This window comes from Mustelus asterias, chromosome 12 (assembly GCF_964213995.1).
Source record: "Mustelus asterias chromosome 12, sMusAst1.hap1.1, whole genome shotgun sequence".
NCBI classification, from domain to species: Eukaryota; Metazoa; Chordata; class Chondrichthyes; order Carcharhiniformes; family Triakidae; genus Mustelus; species Mustelus asterias.
In genome coordinates this window covers 94,433,390-94,454,325 of record NC_135812.1, presented here as the reverse complement: position 1 = coordinate 94,454,325, position 20,936 = coordinate 94,433,390, and the positions used below count along the sequence as shown (strand labels likewise).

General features: G+C 42.6%; 1 long non-coding RNA gene across 2 annotated transcripts in view; it reads right to left on the bottom strand.

The window, feature by feature from the left end:
* The window catches only part of LOC144501979 (uncharacterized), a 66,509-nt gene that overhangs the window by 25,813 nt on the left and 19,760 nt on the right, over positions 1 to 20,936 (bottom strand). Inside the window, exon 3 of one of the 2 annotated variants that reach the window (XR_013499235.1) lies at positions 6,972 to 7,284. This is a non-coding gene — a long non-coding RNA (uncharacterized LOC144501979). Of the gene's footprint in view, positions 1 to 6,904; positions 7,285 to 20,936 lie in introns of those variants that run through there. The other variant, XR_013499234.1, reaches the window with a different exon arrangement.

The window sequence follows — 20,936 nt, the reverse complement described above, 5'->3', positions numbered from 1 at the left end:
ACTATTGAACAACCCACTGAAGCCTAGTCTCTACAAACATCCCTATTGCAACAATCTTCGGCCAGAAGTGCTGAGTGGATGATCCACCTTGACCTTCTCCAGAGGTCTTCAGCATCACAGATGCCAGTCTTCAGCCAAATTGATTCACTCCACATGATATCAAGAAACGGCTGAAGGCACTGGATACTCCAAAGGTTATGGGCCCTGACAACATTCCGGCAATAATACTGAAGATTTATGCTCTAGAACTTGCCATGAGCCTAGTCAAGCTGACATTTACCAAGAAATCTGGAAAATTGCCCAGGTATACCCTGTACATAAGAAACAGGACAAACCCAACCTGGCCAATTATCTCGATCATCAGTAAAGTGATAGAAAGGATTATCAACAATCCTATTGAGTGGTGCCTACTCACTGACACTAAGGTCAGGGGTTTCCGGCTACGCTCGCCCCAATGCTAGAAAATCCCGCTCGAGGTCAATGGATCTTTGTGTGGTCCGTGTCCCGCCCGCTACGATTTCTGTGGCTGGCGGGACAGGAAAATTCCGCCCTAAGTTTCGGTTCCACCAGGATCACATAGCCCCTGATCTCATTACAGGCTTGGTTCAAACATGGACAAAAGAGCTGAATTCCAGAGGCGAGTTGAGAGTGACTGCCCTTGACATCAAAGCCGCATTTGACTGAGTGTGGCATCGAGGAGCCCGAGCAAAACTGGAATCAATGGGTATCGCGGGCAAACTCTCCGCTGGTTAGAGTCATACCTGGTACAAAGGATCATGGTTGTGGATGTTGGAAATCAATGATCTCAGTTCCATGACATCACTGCAGGAGTTCCTCAGGGCAATATCCTAGGCCAAATCATCTTCAGCTGCTTCACAAGTGACATTCTTTCCACCATAAGGTCAAAAGTGGGGATGTTCACTGATGATTACACAATGTTCAGCACCATTCATGAGTCATCAGATGCTGAAGCAGTCCATGTCTAAATACAGCAAGACCTGGACAAGATCCAGGTTTGGGCTGACAAGCAACAAGTAACGTTCATGCCACACAAGTGCCAGGCAATGACCAACTCCAACAAGAGAATCTAATCATCACCCCTTGATATTCAATGGCATTACCATTAATAAATCCCCCACTATCAACATCCTGGGGGTTAACATTGTTCAGAAACTAAACTGAACTAGCCACATAAATACCGTGGCTACTAAAGCAGGTCAAAGTCTAGGAATCCTGTGGGAAGTAACTCACTTCCTGACTCCCAAAGCTTGTCCATCAGCTACAAGGCACACGTCAGGAGTGTGATGAAATACTCTCCACTTGCCTGGATGAGTGCAGCTCCAACAACACTTGAAGCTCAACACCATCCAGGACAAGAAGCCTGCTTGATTGGCACCTCTTCCACAAAAATTCATTCCATCCACCACTGAAACTGTGGCAGCTGTGTGTACCATCTGTAAGATGCACTGCAAGAACTCACCAAAGTTCCTTATGCAGCACCTTCCAAAGCCATGACTGCTATCATCTAGAAGGACAAGGGCAGCAGTCACATCAGAACAGTGGGAAAGTTCCCCTCCAAGCCACACACCATCCTGACTTGGAAATATTTTGCCACTCCTTCACTGTCAAAATCCTGGAACTCCCTTCCTAACAACACTATAGGAGTACCTACATCGCGTGGACCGGTTCAAAAAGACAGCACACCATCACCTTCTCAGGGGCAATTGGGGATGGCCAATATATACTGACCTAGCCAGCAATGCCCACTTCCAGTTAAAATGAATTTTGAGAAACAAATAGGGAGACCGGAGTGTCGCTGGCAAGGCCAGCTTTTATTGTCCATTCCCAGTTACCTTGAACTGCCTTCTTGAACCACTACACTCCATGTAGTGTAGATATATCCACAGTGATTTTTTTCTGCAGCTGTTGATACAATGGAATGGCTTCCTATGCCCTTTCAGAGGACAATTATGCTTCAACTACATTGTTATGAATCTGGAGTCACATGTAGGCCAGGTTGGGTTAGGATGGCAGATCTCTTCCAGTGGTTTCTTGATCATTATTAGTGAGGCTAGTGCTTTACCCTAGCTACTGTACCCACGCTGGTCTAAAAGCCGGAAATTCCTGCCCAACGGTCAATGGGGTTTCACATTGACTGCAATCCGCCCGCTAAGCTTCCAGTGGCGGGCGAGATGGGAGAATTCCAGTCCATGTCTCTGGGTTACTTGTCCAGCAACGTCACACTCTGCTATCATCCCAGAATGAATGGAAGGATGCATCAAACCAAATAAAAACTAAATTTGTGTCATTAGCCACTTGCAACAACTGATAATCTGGTGACACAAGCTATCTCACCTTCCGGTCTTCAGTAAAACTCTCTCTTTTAACAATAAAGCTGTTTTGAATAATTTGATTATTAAAGGTTAAAAGGAAGTTGACTGCTAGGATTTAAATATATGCTTGGAAAACATTCCATTGAGTGAAAAAGGTTAAGCTTATAAAGCAAATGCCAATAAACACATCGTCAAGATGAGTGTTAAATCCATTCTAACACCGAGGTGTGAAAATGTCTGGGCAAGGGCTGATATTATAAAATTATAACACATCTCAGCATGTCCTCCCACTGACGAACAACAGAAGAGGCAAAAAGAACCCTCACCATCGTCCAGGCAGGATCGTACTCACGTTATGGTTGCATTGGAAAGAAAAGAGAAACAGTCAAACAACTTGTCAAAAATTAACACCTAAACAAACCAGGGGAATGTTTGCCTAAACGTACAGAACAAGCAAACATTTCAGGTTTTTTTTGCCTATACGAAATAAGTGTAACACAAACATTATTACTTCTCTATCTCCCAGAACAACTTTACCACATTGAAAAGCAGTGTGCACGTGAGTTGAATAATATAATTCAGAACTGTCCATTCACACCAATCTTAAAGTCCAAATTAAGTTTCAAGTTGATTTCTTTGTGCCACAAGTAGGCTTACATTAACACTGCAGCGAAGTTACTGTTGCCACTCTCCCGTGCCTGTTCGGGTACACTGAGGGAGAATTTAGCATGGCCAGTGCACCTAATCAGCACATCTTTTGGACTGTGGGAGGAAACCAGAGTACCCGGAGGAAACCCACACAGACACGAGGAGGATGTGCAGACTCCTCACAGACAGTGACCCAAGCCAGGAATTGAACCTGGCGCTGTGAGGCAGCAGTGCTAACCACTGTGTCACCTTTTCTTCAGGGTGGCAGCACGGTTCCCCTGGTCTGCAGGCATATTGATATTGAAACCAACGAAGCTATGAGCTGTGTATGCGCAATGTATTTTAATCTATTGTCATTAAACACGATTGTGAATACCCCCCAGCAAGCACTGTACAAGATCAGACAGAAAAAAAAGTTGATAAACTAACTGAAAGAATTAACCTGACAACTGTTCTGGACAGTCCTGGGAGTGACAAGGACAGCAGATAACCAAAGGGATTCTGTTTCAACTGAAGAATGGCCTGCTGAGAAGGGTCATTTTTATGTTGCAACTGTCAATGAAGGCAGCACTACAGAGGGGAGCAGGAATCTCTTCTCACTAACTATTCATATTAACCACAAACCAATATCTCTAATGAGCTAGTTATTCATAAATTAATGCATCTGTCAAAAGTTTACACTTCTCGGTATTGCTTCACTTACTTATAATAGTCATACTGTGCAGTCTGACACAGCAACATGAGTTTTAACACACTAAAGTCTCACATTGGCCATCCATTCCCATTATATATAGCACTACCCAAAGATCCCCAAAGAAAAAGATTTTGATCCGAATCAAATTACATCGTTATATCTTTAGAGGCATTCCTTAACATGCAGCTATATCTCTATGGCACTACTATTTCTAAGGTCATTATATATTAATTAGAGGTCAAATCCTGTGAATTACAATTACAAATATATTTAACCAAACCCGAAAATGCCTATCATCATCAAATCCATTTATTGCCTCTACAGTCTTGTTAATTTCCACATGCATGTAACGGTTCTCTATTGCATACTGAAGATCATGAATTACCTCAAGAAAGAAAGAAATGTGTTTATCTAGTGTTCTTCATGCCTTCAATATGTCCTAAAGTGTTTCATGGTTAATACTTCTGAAGTGCAGTTACAGTTGTAATGTAAGGAAATGCAGCAGTCAAGTTACATACATCCCGCAAACAGCCATGATCAGAAAATCTGTTTTAGATATTGATTGGGGGATAGCTGTTTGCCAGTTAAACAGGGGGACAGCTCCTCTGTTGTTCTTCGAATTGTGTCAAGGGATTGCTTACATTGATTTGAGGAGGAAAACACTTCTAAAAGTGGATAATCACCACCCAGTTCTGCATCCAAGAATCCAGTTTTCAGCAGAATTTGCTGGAAATTGAAGAAATAGCATTGACTCGCAAGGTGCACTCTCACTGAGTAGCCCCATTGTAACTTAGTCAGGAAGGGACATAGAAAGACAGAAGACAGGAGCAGGAGGAGGCCATTTGGCCCTTCGAGCCTGCTCCACCATTCATCACGATCATGGCTGATCGTCCAACTCAATAGCCTACTCCTACTTTCTCCCCATAACCGTTGATCCCATTCACCCCAAGTGCTATATCTAGCCGCCTCTTGAATACATTCAATGTTTTGGCATTAATTACTTCCTGTGGTAATGAATTCCACAGGCTCACTGCTCATTGGGTGAAGAAATGTCTCCTCATCTCCGTCCTAAATGGTCTATCCCAGTTCCTCAGACTATGACCCCTGGTTCTGGATTCCCCCACCATCGGGAACAACTTCTACCCATCCTACTGAACTGCTGCCAACATCAAGCAGACTTGAAGGTCAGTTTTATTTCAATCACTTGGGCAGGTTTCTGACTGGATGGATTCCTGCTCGAGTTAGGCAGCCTGTCTTTAAGAAGATGTTTGAAGAATCAATGTTGCAAACTCAGGTCATGGAGAAGAAGGTTGGAATACCTCCTTGGACACAACTGAAGCCATTAAAAGAAAAGGTACATTCTTGGGCGGAGGCAGTGCATTTGATCATTGATTGGACTGGACTCCTAGGGAGGGATAGGGTGCGGCCGGGGGGGGGGGGGGGGGGGGGGGGGGGATGCACGGTGAGGTTCCCCTTCACAGCATCTCTGCATGATGGGAATCACATGGAAATGCATTGCATTTCACCTTGTTAATGAGTCATAGACACATACAACCAACACCTGCCATCACATCCCACAGAAAACTCTAACAGGCAGCGGGTGAACAATATTCTGTGCAATTTTCATTGGTTGCTCCCTGGAGTAGTGCCAAGAAGGGGGGAGGGGGGGGGATCTCTTGTGGAAAGTTAGCCCTCTAGAGAGTTGCATTCTGCTCCAAAGCCAACAGCAAGCAGGCTTGCATTGGTGAGTAATCTGAACAGATGCACAATGGACCATGAGGAGATGCAACGTAATAAGAGGAAAAACTCTTCAGTCATGAGCAGATGTCCTTGTAAAAAAGAAAGAGAGAGCCAGGCTCAGACCATTAAATGAGGAGATGTACTTATACTGTAGAATTGAAATGTGCAGAGATGTGCCATCAGGGGTTAAAGTAACGTGTTTTGCTATCAAATCCACAAGAAGAAAATATACATGTGCGGAATGGTTTCAATAGGATTGAAGTAGTCAATGCTGGAGGAGCAAGCTCGAAGAGCGTAATCCTGCTTCGATTTTCTATGTTGTTTTTTTATTCATTCATGGGACCTGAGCATCGCTGGCTGGTCAGCATTTATTGTCCATCCCTAGTTACTCTTGGCGGACAGCTGAAAGTCAACCACATTGCTGCGGCTCTGGCGTCACACGTGCACCAGGCCCGAAAGAGTATTAGTGAACCAGATGGGTTTTTCCGACAATCAGCAATGGTTTCATGGTCATCAGTAGATTCTTAATTCCAGATTCATTTTTTATTGAATTCAAATTCCACCATTTGCCGTGCTGGGATTCGAACTTGGATTCCCAGACCATTAGCTGAGTTGCTGGATTAATAGTCGAGTGATAATAGCACTAGGCCATCGCCTCCTCTGGTCATGATCATTCTACTTTTTCATTTTTGTTTGCTGATTGGAGTAAACTGAGGTGTTACAATATAGCATTGCAATATTATCCTATGTTTTATATAATTCTAAGTTCATGTCCGAGGCATTATGAATTGGACCCGTGTGGTTCCCAACAAGGAAGTGTTCTTTATAGTCTGTCTTGGGCTGTGATAAAGTATCTGACACCTTCTGAAGGACCCTACACATTTTGTTTCCATATTCCATATCTGCCAATAAATTGAGGCTGACATCTCATTATAACTGAAACAGAATCCCTGCGTAAAATGATCATGGGATGCCGTGGCTGGTTCCAATAAACCGTTCTTTTACAAATTAATTTAACATGTTCGACTGCTCCATAAATAAGAACATTAATCTTTTAAGCAAACATTTGTTCTGCAGTTCGTTCAGTTGACTGTCAAACAAATGCGTATTAAAATAATTAGACAATTGGAAATGATGAAACGAACAGTTAACCTATTTTTAGACTGTCACACATACAAAGAACAAAAGGAAATTACAGCACAGGAGCAGGCCCTTCAGCCCTCCAAGCCTGCACCGACTGAACTAAAACCCCCTACCTTTCTGGGGACCAAAAGAAAAAAACATCTATGTTACTGCCCAGAAACAAAGATTTACATGAATTTCAAATGTCCATTGTTGAACTGTACATCAACAACAATGGCATTACAAAAACTCCTATTCCCATTGTGAATGTTCCTGGTGTAGTTACATTTGTACAGAAAACTTAAAGTTTTTAAACGTCTGCCACTGAAAAAATCTAAGTATGGATGTTTGAAACCACTGGGGAGCATGTGTTTAAGCCAATGTTTATTCATCTGAAATGCAGGAGTAGTAGAATTGTGGCAAAAATGACATACTTTTGACTCAGCAGATGTCCCTTTGAAAATGACTGCTGTTCATTCTGTTATGCCAAGTTTATTTCAATAGCACATTGCAACTTTGATTTCAGATTGGAGAAAGGGATGATTCCGACTTGAAGAATGCTGCATCATTAGCTCAGTACACATTTGTCTGGTAGCACCTTTCTAAGTGAGTGATTTGATATTCCAAATTTAAGAGCTCTGGTAATGATTTTCTGTGACATCAAGTCGTGCTTTGGTCTGATTTGTCGTGCGGGAAGGGTCAAATTTCTGTCCACCATCTCCGAGAAGGAAGCATCAGTTTGAAAGTCTGCGGGGAAGAAAATAAAATTGGTAACTTTTTTGTCTGCTGCCAACGAAGGGAGTTTGAACATAATATGTACCGGCTACTATAACATTAACACAAACATGCAACCTAATGCTCTTTCTTAGTCACACTGGTGAACAGCCGCACATTCAGGTTGGCTGTCGTCCATCTTTTTAAACTCAATAGAGGATACCTCTATTCAGCTGGGGAGCCAGGCAGCTGCCATACATTACATTGCACTGGAGCTGAATGTTAACTAAAACAAAAACTTTTTCTCTATGCCAAAGGAATCGGTTTTGTTTAATATTGGGAAGGCCTGATTGAATAACGATAATGCCACTCGCCTGCGGACTATAGTGGGAAATTGAAGAAGGCTTACAGGATTTATTCTTAGCCCACAGTCCTTTTTAAACCAACCACACTAAAATCCATTGTCTGGTACACTTAAAGCTTAGATCACCTGCACGCTCTCTCAACCAAGTTTTCTGCCTGGCTGAGGAGACACTGCAAGGGAGAAGGAGGATGAAAAAGATACCACCAACATAATGGCAGCAACTGGATTTCAACAGTGATTCATGAGTTGGTAAGCACTTAGCAATGCCCCGATGATGTGATAAGGCACAATATTAATGAAAGCATTTTCGTTCCTCGAGGTATCTTCTGACTCAAGGTATTATTTATTTGGCAGCAGTCACTGCACACAACTCCAAGTATAATTCATAGTGAGATCTTCTGACAATGTGATAAGGTATTTTGAGGACAAATGGTTATGTTCTTCATTATCATTCCTTCAGATCTGAAGTCATACCCTTGAAAACCTCCCACTTGACATTTGGCTATTTGTGGAACTTTTTTTACCTTTGCTCTGCTTTCTGTAGTGCCTATGTTTGGAAAGACGTTGCTGAAATATTTTCACATGTCATGAACTCAAAAACATTAGCCCATCCGAGTTTTGAAAAGAAGTGATAAATTTATTAACAAGTAGAAAGCAATGAAAGCTTTTTTAATAAAGCATAGTCCCATCATTTAAGTAGTAAATGTAAATTAAGGGATGCATTGCGCTCAGCTCAGGGTCTTTTGAGACAAAGAATTAGATCCATAGGGTGGAATTTTCCCATCCTGCCCACCTTGGGAATCATTAACCTCAGGTGGGATTTTCCAGTCTTGGGGTGAATGTAGCTGGAAAATGCAGCCTTATATAATGTTAGGGACCTTTCAACAAACCTAAAGCTCTATGTCAAGAATACATTCTGCATTTACTCAATGGGCTCAAAGATTTTACCAAATGCAAAATAATGGCACAGATTTTATGTTGATTATAAAGGCAAAGCTCCGCAATCACTGTTGTTAAATTAAACAGCAAATCCTGACATCCACGCTTGCTCACTTCAAATGTAGAAATCTGAAGTTGCTATTTGAGATACCTTACCTTGCCATAGGGGTGCACCAGAACAGTTCTCACTCATAGGGCTGGATTTAATGGAAGCACTGGGGCTTTCCCACTGGCGAGAGAACCAGCAAAACAAAGCTTTGCCTCGTGTAGGAAAGGCTTGCCATATTAGGTGCTACTCAGGCATTTGATAGGAGAGTGGCAGCCTCCCCCTTAAAGGTCAAGGACCTTGGGGTGGAACGGGGAGAGGGGGGGGCATCCCACCCACCAAGAGCTACCAGCCAATCAGAGGTCAGCAGCTCAATTGAATGGCAGTGCCGTAAAGGAGGTGGTGGCTATTTCCAGTATGAAACACACACACACACACACACACACACACACACAAGGTCAAGCATCATTGCTGTAGCCCAGGCCACAGGTGAGTAATAGCAGGAGGGAGATTTCAGTGTGGTCATGGGAATGGGGGAATAAGGGCTCTCAGTGGATGCTGGGCCCTCAATCAGGCATTGAGTGCTTTTGAACAAGGATACCCGAGCCCCCAGGAACCTGTAAGCAACCCCACATGTATTTTCTGGTCATGCTCTCTGCATTGTGAACCCCTCCACCTGCTGTGGGGTTAATAAAGCAGTGAGGGCATGAGGCCCTTGAGTGGGCATTAATTACCTACTAAAGGGCCTCAAGCCTCAATTGGTGGGCAGGATGGAAAGCTGTCCACAGGCTTTCCCACCACAGACTTATTCGGCAGGGGTCACCATCCTCTCCCTGATTAAATGCCTTCCCGCCACCAAACTCTCTATCTGATTGGTTGAATAGTCTAGCTGTTTCCTGTCCTGCAAACAGATGCTACAAATGCCCTGTAGAGGGTAATGTGAAATCATAGAATCCCTACAGTGCAGAAGGAGGCCATTCGGCCCATCGAGTTGCACTGACCACAATCCCACCCAGGCCCTTTTCCCATAACCCCACGAATTTACCCTGCTAGTCCCCCTGACACTAAGGGGGGGGACTAGCAGGGTAGTTTAACATTCAATTTAACATGGCCAATCAACCTAACCCGCATATCTTGGACTGTGGGAGGAAACTGGAGCACCCGGAGGAAATCCATGCAGACATGGGGAGAATGTAGAAGCTCCACACAGACAGTCGCCCAAGGCTAGAATTGAACCTGGGTCCTTGTCACTATGAGGCAGGGCTGGATTAGATGCCAAATAAGAGTGAATCTCCAATTTAATATTAGCCGTCAATGAATAGAACAATGAGCATTGTTACTGACTGCAAAATCCAAGCCAACCATATATTAATGAAAACACATTATGGAATTATATTCATTATTGCCTTTAGATTTGCAAGTGGAGAAACAGGTATTTTTCTTTGCCTTGTGGCATGGGAGGTGAAGGAACAAGCTGAACTTTTGCATTAAATTGTTTCCATTTTAGTAATGCAGACATAAACCTATTTACACTTTTTTTAAAAATGCACGCAAAGCAAATTGATGCTGTTTGAGAGCTAAAATACTTTGGTATGCAAGATAATATTGATGAATTAAGCTAATTTATACAAACAGAATCTGGTAAATTACAAGACAGACTTGCCCCCTCATTCAAAATTGTAATTACATTTATCACACTTGGATTCTACAGGTAATCAAGCTTCAGAAAATAGTTTATTCTTATATTTTTCAAAAGCTGATTGTTAGTGCTCAATAAATCCATTTTACCAAATTAAGAAACAAATTTCAAATATTGCTTTATGCACCACTGGGAGTTGTTTCAAATTCAGCCGAGATTGAAGGGATGAAAGACTCCCTTGTCTATTGACTATGAAGGTCCCCATTCAAATGAGTTTGAACAGTTTCAATCCAGCTCATACAGTAAGTTCAGGCCAACCGCAGAAAACTGTCCCTAATTTGCCTTCATTGACAATGAATCAGTAATCCCCTTCACATGACTGGTGGACAACATGCAATGTGCAATAGAGGGTGCTAGGACAAGTTATTTAGCCCTGTGTCAAATTCTGTGATAGCTAGGTGAACTGCCATCATTGAGTGTCCGAAATTTGATGTGGGGGGAGGAGCAGAGGTCATGTTTTGAGCACTACCGTCTCCCACCTAAATGGGAACAAACAATCCCAAAGTTCCAGCGCTGTTGTCCATACAATCCCACTGGTGCTTATTCTTCAAAAGATATCCAAACTACAGCACGTATATGGCCAATATTCCAACTTATTTAAATTACAGGTTAGTTCTGATTTAGCCCATTTGAAAGGATAATAACGTATTGCTAAATGAATCATTCGTCAATTAAATAATATGAAGCAGAGAAACTTAAAACCCTTTTGGCAAAATTACATTGCAGTTAATACACAATACCAAACTTTAATTGTTATTACTCAGTGATTGAAAAATTACAACATTAGCAGAAAATCATTTTAATTGTACCTTTTGACTTGTGGTGACTCTGAAAATTGTAGACTGCCCTGACACAAATCCCTGAAGATGCTTTTCAGACTTTACAACTTCTGAATAAATCTCTCAGGATGTAAAGATTCCAAGTTGAGTAAAGTACAGGCTTGTTGGCTCATTCTGAAAGAGCAACTTTTTGAGAAGTGCCTTATACTTGTCATTGGCAGTGAATTTGCTGAACATTGGGACCAGTACTAAAAATTCACTGTGACAGAAAGATTATTACTGCTGCAGTTATGTCCATTTTGAAGGTAATCTGTATCTGACAGGATGAAAGCATATTCAAAGTCTAGCTGTTCAGGGTTTAGACAAAACTCTTTCACTATTGCAGCCTGTCCCAACATGGGTAGAGTAGCATTGTGTCATGATATTGGACTGATGATCTGGAGACATAGGGGGCGATTTTCTGGCCCCATGCACAGATTGCACTGGGGCCAGAGAATCGTGGGGAGGGGGGATTAGCACTTTTAGCGCCAGTCAGAACCCTCACTTGGATTTTCCCAGCCCGGACACGATCTGGTTCCATCCAGCAAGGGCGGGAACCAGATTAGCATATTTAAATATCTTTGTCTGTTTCAAGCCAGATTCTCCTTGCTCCCGGGATTCTCCGACCCTTGGGCACAGTGGGAAACCAGCACAAATCACTTACTGGCCTCCACAAACAGAAACCAGGCATGATGGTTATGCAGGGGGGCTTGGCGGCCATTAAAGCCCTCAGGTGGTCAGGGATGTGGCTGGGCAGTGCTTTGACACTGCCCGTGCCAATCTAACACACCCCTTGGCATCCTTGCAATGCCAACCTGACACTGGCACCCTGGAAGAGTCAAGGTGGAGAGTCCTGAAGGGGAAGCCATTGGGAGGATTCTGATGCATCAATGTTCTGGGAGGGGGGAAGGTGCGGGATGAAGAAACATGTCATTGATGGGGCTGGGGGTTGGGGTGGGTGGGGGGGGGGGGGGGTGGTCCCAATGTCCGTGGGAATAAGGAGGGGGTCCAATCTCTGTGAAGCTGGGCTTGCTGGCATTCTTAGGCCCCATCTCTCTCCAAACCAGTACAAAAGTGCCCCCCTCCCAAGAACTGACTAATAGCAGGAAGATCACGAGCAGCTTCGCGCTGCACATGATGGCACGAATTGCACCAGTTTTCTTGTCCAAAATGACACTTCATTTGGAATTCTCCGACCTCGTGTGCAACTGGGATTCTCCAGCCTCATTGCAGTGAACGGAGATTTGTCTGAGCGCCAAATTCGTGATTTCTACACGACCGGAGAATTCTAGCCTTAGTCATTTTTTGGGAAAATTCCACCTATGAATTCCAATGCCACCTCAGAAGCTGGCAAACTCAATCAATAAAAATGATTTGAAATAAAAAGGTATTAGTTCCAGTGACCAATAAACCGTCAGATGGCAGCTGACTGTGCCCTTTAGAGAAGGAAATCTGCGATCTATGTCTGCTCTGGCCTATTTGTGAACCTGAACCCCACTGCAGTGTGACTTACTCTTAGCTACCCTTTTAAATGGACATGCAAGCCACTCCGTTGTTCTCAAGGACAATAAAGGTACACTTTGCTGGTGATGCCCACATTCCATAAACCAACACAAAAATGAACAAAAAGTCATTAACAGCCAATGAAGTACTTTGGAAGTATAGATACTGTTGCAATATGGATGGAACAATCTAAGTGGCTAGCAGTACCCTTTACCTTCACATTCAAAACCAATTTCACGAAAGTGAAATCTCTGCTTATCATCTCCCTTGTATTGAGCTACTCAGATTGACTCAGTTTCATTTTCACTAAGAATCAGTGATTGCCAAAATAAGAATCTTGCGAAAGACTCTGACATGGCACACGCATACTTAAGGAGATGGGATAGTTGAGTGTCTCAGTGAGGTGAGGAGAACGTCTTTTTCCCCCCCACAGTGAGCTATTACAATCTGCAATACACTGCCAGATAGGATGGTGAAGCTGATTCAATAAGGCAATACCCAAAGGAGAGTAGGTTTCAGGAATAGTAACCATTAAGCATTTACATTTGGGCATCACGGCGTCACAGTGGTTAGCACTGCTGCCTCACAGTGCCACGGGCCTGGGTTTAATTCCCGGCTTGGGTCACTGCCTATGCTAAGTCTGCACGTTCTCCCCGTGTCTGCGTGGGTTTCCTCTAGGTGCTCTGGCTTCCTGCCACAATCCAAAAGACGTGCTGGCTAATCGCATTGACCATGCTAAATTCTCCCTCAGTGTACCCGAACAGGCACCAGAGCATGTCGACGAGGGGATTTTCACAGTGACTTAATTGCGGTGTGAATATAAGCCTGCTTGTGACACTAAAAAATAAACTTTAAAACTTTAAACTTTACAGTCCAGTGTTAGGGACAGGGTCATAAAACATTATTTTTGTCGCATAGAATCAAAGAATAAGCAGCACAGGTAAAGGCCATTAGGCCTATACCATGTCCATACTGACATGGTATAGCCAATTGGCAAAAAAATCCGAGGCAACAAAAGAGAAAGGAAAACTTGCAGTGAGTTATTGTTCTCAGAGAATGATGGAAGCTGATGAACAAATTCCCATTTGAAAGGACAATCCAATTCCCTTGCTCATTCTCCATAACCTCTGCAATTCTTTTCAACTTTTAAGTATTTAAATAATACCTTTTCAAATGGGAATTTGTTCATCAGCTTCCATCATTCTCTGAGAACAATAACTTACTGCAAGTTTTCCTTTCTCTTTTGTTGCCTCGGATTTTTTTGCCAATTGGCTTCAATCTGTGTTCTTGGTGACTGAAACTTCTCCTTGTTTACCCTCTGTCACAACTCTATTTTTTCACATTTCTATCAAATTCTCCCTCCAACTGCCCTGAAACCTCTTTGCTCTAAGGAGAACAACCCCAGTTTCTCCAGTCTCTCTACGTTAACTGAAGTCTTTCATCTCTGGTGCTGATCCAATAAATCTCCTCTGCACCGCACTCCAAAGTCCTTGACATTTTCCCCCAAAATGTGGTGCCACAATTGGCCACAATATTCCACCTGGAGTGTAAACAGAATTTCGTAAATATTTTTGCATAACTTTCCTGCTTTTGTACTCAATATCACCTTTGACAAAGCCAAGCTTTCTTGACAACCTTTGCAATTTGTCCTTCAATCTTAAAGAGTTGTGAAGGTTTACCCAAAGCCTCTCTGCTCTCGCACCCTTTTCAAAATGGTATCATTTGTAAGTTTTAAGGTTTGTGAGTTACACATTACCCAATAGGGGCATTCAAGAGTGATTTTTAAATTGTTTATTGAGAAGTGACAGTTTGGATATAATGGCAGGAGAAAGGAAATGACCCATGACAGTTAAGAATGGGTTACTGATTCCAGAAGAAGATTGGATGGATGTCATGAACTGCGTTAACCTTTGCAATTTGAGGTATCAGTATTCTGCTCAGTAGCTGAAGTGTTAGGAAACTCTTCCCTTGCTCATCTCCATCTTCCCTGGTTTTCCCCCATCTAAAGAAGGCAACTACCTGACAAGAAATGTAGCTGGATAAAAGCAAATTACTGTGAATACTGGAATCTGAAACCAAAAGAGAAAATGCTGGAAAATCTCAGCAGGTTTGGCAGCATCTGTAGGGAGAGAGAAGAGCTGATGTTTTGATTCTAGGTGACCCTTTGTCAAAACGGAGAACTGTACCCCCCCCCCCACCTTCTCCTGTCCCTCCACACCTTCCTCTGCAACCCCCCTCCCTCCCAGCCTCCGAGCATCCATTAATATACTGCATTTCCAAGACATTTAACCAATGCCAATGACCTGTTCAAACATTTCTGATCAATTATACAGGACAGGTACTCAAGATGTCGGGGGTGGTGGGGGCGGGGAGGTCACCTAACCCCTTGTCCATCACATCTGCTTAACACCACCTTTTAGTTTAGATCATACTGAGAGTCATTTGCTAGGTCTTTTCGGACAATTGTATAGCTAAGTGGGTACAAAATGCCATCCTATCAACATAGGAATGGAAACATGGAAGCCTGAACCAAGAGACCTCAACATTTCGACAGACTCTTCAAAAAGAACAAGTGACATTCATGGCCGTCTTCACCATGTGACAAGCCCAAAGTCCTTCTTCAAAGTAAGATGGTGAATTGGGCTGAGATAGGTCCTGTGATGTAATCTTTCACACTAAGAGTTTTGAGACAGCCAGACTGTTTGTAATTGAACGAAGCATTCCATTTAAATTACCTTTCTGAATACATTTCAGAAAAGGGCATTGAGTTTTGATGTCTCAATGGCCTAGGGTGAAGTAGAAAGTTGAGTCAGCGAATGAGTTTGTGTTATTCTGTTGACGGTTTAGCCTTAAAGGGGCTTGTGAATTTCACAAGTGACCATGATTGTCCATTTATTTGTTCATGTTTCGGGTCTGTCTGGAGCTGTTGAAGGCGATTTTCAGCCTGTGTTCACCACCAGAGAGAACAGCGAAAATCCAGAAAGAATTGGGAAATGCAAAAAGTTGTAATATCTTCAAAAGTACTTTGACCTGCCCAAAAAAGTGTTTTTTTATTTTAATTCTTTCATGGGATGTGGGTGTCGTTGTTAAGGTCAGTATCTGTTACTCATCCCCAATTGCCCTTGAACCGAATGGTTTGCTCGGTCATTTCAGACGACAGTTAAGAGTCTACCACATTGGGGTTTGTGGGTCAGGAATCACATGGGGGCAAGGCCAGGTGAGGGTGACTGGTTTCCTTCCCTAAAGAACATTAGTGATCCAGATGGTTTCTTACAACTATTGATGATAGTTGTCATGGTTACCATGGCTGAGACTAGCTTTATTTATGAATTGAATTTAAATTCCATCAGCTGCCATGATGGGATTTGAACCCATGCCCTGAGACTATTAGCCTGGGCTTCTGAATTACTAGCCTAGTGACATTAACACAAAGAAAGTAGCCACTGTTGTAATGTGGCAAACATGTTAGTCAATTTGCACAATGTCCCAACAACAGCAAAGTGAGATTGACCATCCTCATGACATTGATTGAGGGGTAAATATTGGACAGGAGACTGAAATTTCAGTTATGGGGATAGAGTGGCAAAGCTGGAACTGCGCTCCTAAGAGAAAGTTGAGAGATCTGATCGAGGTGTTCAAAATCATGACTGGTCTGGACAGAGTAGATAGGGAGAAACTATTCCCATTGGACCAGAACTAAATATCACCAATTTGAGATGAATCTGGGTGAAACTAGAACTAGGGGGCATAGCCTCAAAATAAAGGGGAGCAGATTTAGGACTGAGTTGAAGAGGAACTTCTTCACACAAAGTGTTGTGAATCTGTGGAATTCCCTGCCCAGTGAAGCAGTTGAGGGGACCTCATTTAATGTTTTTAAGGCAAGGATAGATGAATTTTTGAACAGTAAAGGAATTAAGGGTTATGGTGAGCGAGCGGGTAAGTGGAGCGGAGTCCACGAAAAGATCAGCCATGATCTTATTGAATGGTGGAGCAGGCTCAAGGGACCAGATGTCCTACTCCTGCTCCTAGTTCTTACGTTCTTATGTTAAAAGAATCCAGAGGTAACATGTGGAAAAATATTTTTATGCAGTGAGTGCTTAGGATGAGAACCTGAGAGAGTGTGGAGGAGGCAGATTCAACCTGGGCTTTCAAAAGGAAATCAGATAATTATCTGAAGAGAAAAGAATTGCAGGGCTATGAGGAATAAGCAGGGGAGTGGGACGGGCTGGTATGGACATGACAGATCAAATAGCCTCACCGCTGCTGCAAATATGCTACGATTCTATACGATTTCTTGGCTTGTCAAGTGGCTGTGCTTTTCCAGCACAGTATGCTGCTAAATCTCCAACTCTCTAATCTGGATTAAATGCTTGTATTATATTTCCCCATTTTACATTCACTCTATTTACTACTTTCCTGGTCTGCTGAACTCTTGGCAATAGAGATTTTTCAAAAAAATATTTTCTGTTTTTAATCCCATGTAAATATTTCCAACTTGTCCTGGTGCCAAAAGAGAAAATAAAAGCAATAAACAAAAAAGAAATGGTGAAAAGTAATGGGCGGGATTCTCCGATCTCGTACGCGCCCACCACCATTGCCAGTGAGAATGGAGAATTTGACGCTCAGCCAAAACTCCATTCACTGCAGCGGGACTGGAGAATCCCAGCCACGGGCAAGGTAGGAGAATTCTAGCCAGTGTTAATCATTGAAAAATTGCAGCATAAAATGGCATTGATAAAAAAAATTCTTCAAAATGTCATTTTGCCTCTTTACTCATTGAGCATCCCCCTTTGGTCCAACTCCAAGATGGCAGGCTGAACTCCCAGCATCATCCCATCATGAACCAAAAATCACATATATGGTCTGCTGTCCAGCTATTTAGTCCTTTTTTAAAAAAAGTTTACTTATTAGTCACAAGTAAGGCTTACATTAACACTGCAATCAAGTTACTGTGAAATTCCCTTAGTCACCACACTTCGGCACCTGTTCGGATCAATGCACCTAACCAACACATCTTTCAGACTGTAGGAGGAAACCGGAGTACTCGGAGGAAACCCACGCAGACATGGGGACAACATGCAAACTCCACACAGACAGTGACCAAAACCAGGAATTGAACCTATTTTATTTAAATATTCTTGGCGACATTAACCCCAGCCTACATATAATAGCACACAATGGGATTCCAATAGAATTGGGATAGTATTCCACAACACTGAGTTTTCAGCCCCCCACCTGCCTGGATCATGACAGTAGGAATTACCAAAATCTTGCCTACTGTATGATGAATGGACTGGATGCTGGCACACAATTCTTCAAAGTGGGAGTCCCCTGTCTCAGCCAATCTCAAGCGATCAAGGTGCTGAACGCTATACTTTCACTTGTAATTTCCATAATTTATCTTGTTCATGGGAATAAATCAGGCCATAAATCAGGCAGCCTCTTCAAGCAGGATTCCAATGGGAAGCGCTGGGATAAAATACACCAGGGGTAGCAAAAATGCTGTAATCTGCTTAGAAATAGAAGTTGGCAATGCTACAGCTCCTGTCACATCATCCAACATACCTACAGATCACACAACAGTGGAATGGTAATGTTCTTTGTCATATGTCACATGACATTACTTTCAAATTTAACAACATCCGAAAATCCGCAAATCAAAGAAATGGATCTCAGTAGCACTAAAATATCTTTTATAAGAAAATATGAAAATACACAACCTGGCATAGATAATAACTAATAACAGATGTGGGGGAATTTACAGCAACATAAACTCAAGTGATCATATAATGAACATGCACTGCTTGAACTTCACTCTCATGGTTTATGTTCTTCCTGTAAATCCTTTGATTAAATTATTTCTTTACTACCAACTTCTAGGAATTCGTAACTATTCTTTGTATATTCCTGAGTGCTGTTTAATAATGGCTAGATTTTTCCTTGTGATCTCATTGTAACATCGCTGATCTCAAGTCAACTTTCAGAAACATATCTGAAGGAAATTTAATCACCTTCATAGTACATAATGGATGTCTACTTCCATAGATTCAGTCAGTAGTCTCACAACACCAGGTTAAAGTCCAACAGGTTTATTTGGTAGCGCAAGGTTTCGGAGCATTGCCCCTTCATCAGGTGTCGTGAGACTACTTACTGTGCCTACCCCAATCCAACGCCGGCAAGTCCATATCATGACTTCCATAGATTGCAATAAAATTAAGGGATGCATTATGTTGCAACTACAACATGTTCACTAGGCAATTTTCCCTCATATCATAAATGTAATATGTATTTTTCGACATGTTTGTCAATGGGGTTGAAACAAAAATAATTTACATTTATATAACTTCTTGCACAATCACAGGGACACCCCAAAGTAAGCAAGGCAGTGTCCTGAAGTGTAGTCACTGTTGTGGTGCAGAGAAATGTAGCAGCCAGTTTGTGAACAGAAAGGACTCATAGACAACAATGAAACAATGACAAGATAATGGCCGAAAATATCCAATCTTGCCCACCACGGGAGTCATAGTGGGTGAAACAGAAATTTTGACGGACCATTTAAAGGTCCATTGAGCTCGGGCAGGAATTTCCATTCTTGGAGCGCGCGTGGCCAGAAAAACCCCACCCAGATGTTTTAGTGATTCTGGTTGAGGGGGAAATATCGTCACTACAGTGGGATGAACTACTCTGCTCTTCAACAGGGAGTGACATGGAGTCAAAGAGTTACTACAGTGTCCCAATCATGAGGAAGGCCTTCATGACTACAGCGATGAATGTCATGTAGATTGTAGTGATTGTGGGATCTGTCATATTAAGACAGCACAGCAGAAGATGATCACCTGGCTTGAGTGACCAATCACACCAGAGGGTGGAGTCTTCTCTCATGCAGAATCATCAAACAGCCTAGGCTTGTAAGAATTGGGGCTCGTCCCCAAGGCATCCTTGGCTGATTTCTCTTTATCGATAAATTCCTTGTGCACCTAATGAAACCTGAAATGACTTGACTTCACCCTCGGGATGCCACAGTATTACATAGATTCAATCCGAATAGATGAACACAACTCATTTGCAATGGCCGCAACAGTGTGAAGGTTAAATGTAGATCCTGCTACAGAGTCGGTTGAATCTATGTTCATTTTATATCAGTGATGGATTTTATTTGGCCACTCTTTTGTTTTAAGATATTGAGCAACACTGTTATTGTTAGCACCTAATTTATAGCAGTGACTCTTGACTATTTTGTTAAATTAAAGAAAGAGCACTGAAAGAAAGACATGTGGTTTTCATGAATAACAAAGTCAGTCGACCAAAGTTCCAGTACGTAAGCAGTGACTCGTCCAAAAACCACAGATGCTGACAGAGATGCAGGTCTGCTGCCATTGTTCTATTAAAATATATCCTTTTATAGGAGGATTACACCCTAGAAACTGGACAGCGGAGGAGACCTTTGAAAATGATTATGGTGAACTTACATTTCCACCAACACCTTTGAGCTGCTCAGCTGTGTATTAAGGAATTTCCAGCTTACAAGCCAGCAATAGAAAGCACCTTTAAGTCATTACAGTGAGCAGGAGCTGTTCAGTATATATTTGTACGTTCTGTTTGAGGTGCTCCTGCTGGTTCCAATCAGTTGTCACTAAAACACACAAGCCACAATCCCTCTATTCGTACCGTCAAAAGAAAGATTTTCTTTTCTTAAAGCTGCATCGCTGGGGCAGCATGGCTGCTTCACCTGGGTTAGATTCACGGCTTGGGTCACTGTCTGCGCGGAGTTTGCATGTTCTCCTCATGTCTGCGTGGCTTTCCTCCGGGTGCTCCGGTTTCCTCCCATAGTCCAAAAGATGTGCATTGGCCATGCTAAATTCTCCCTCAGTGTACCCGAACAGGCGCCGGAGTGTGGCAAGTAGGGGATTTTCACAGTAACTTCACTGCAGTGTTAATGTAAGCCCACTTGTGACTGATAAAAACATTTTTTTTTAAGCTTTCATTTTAGTTTTATATTCTCCACCATCTTGGCGTTGTCCACCATTCGAGAGTTGACGGAGCTGCAAATGTCCCGTTGCTATTGGTGTACAAGAGCAGACTGAAGTCTGAATTTATTCCCACCTGTGAGCCAAACCTTAACCTAGTGTTTTCCAAACACACAGTTTGCCAAATGGGCCATTGCAGCCATAAACCGGTTAAGTCGAGAATCTAAAACCAACGCCCTTTGAAATCGGCAGCAACTCATTGAACAATCCACCGTGGAGATCTATAGAGTTGACCTTCCGTTTATTTCAGATTGCAGATGTGCTGGTTTTGATGCATCATCGGATGCCT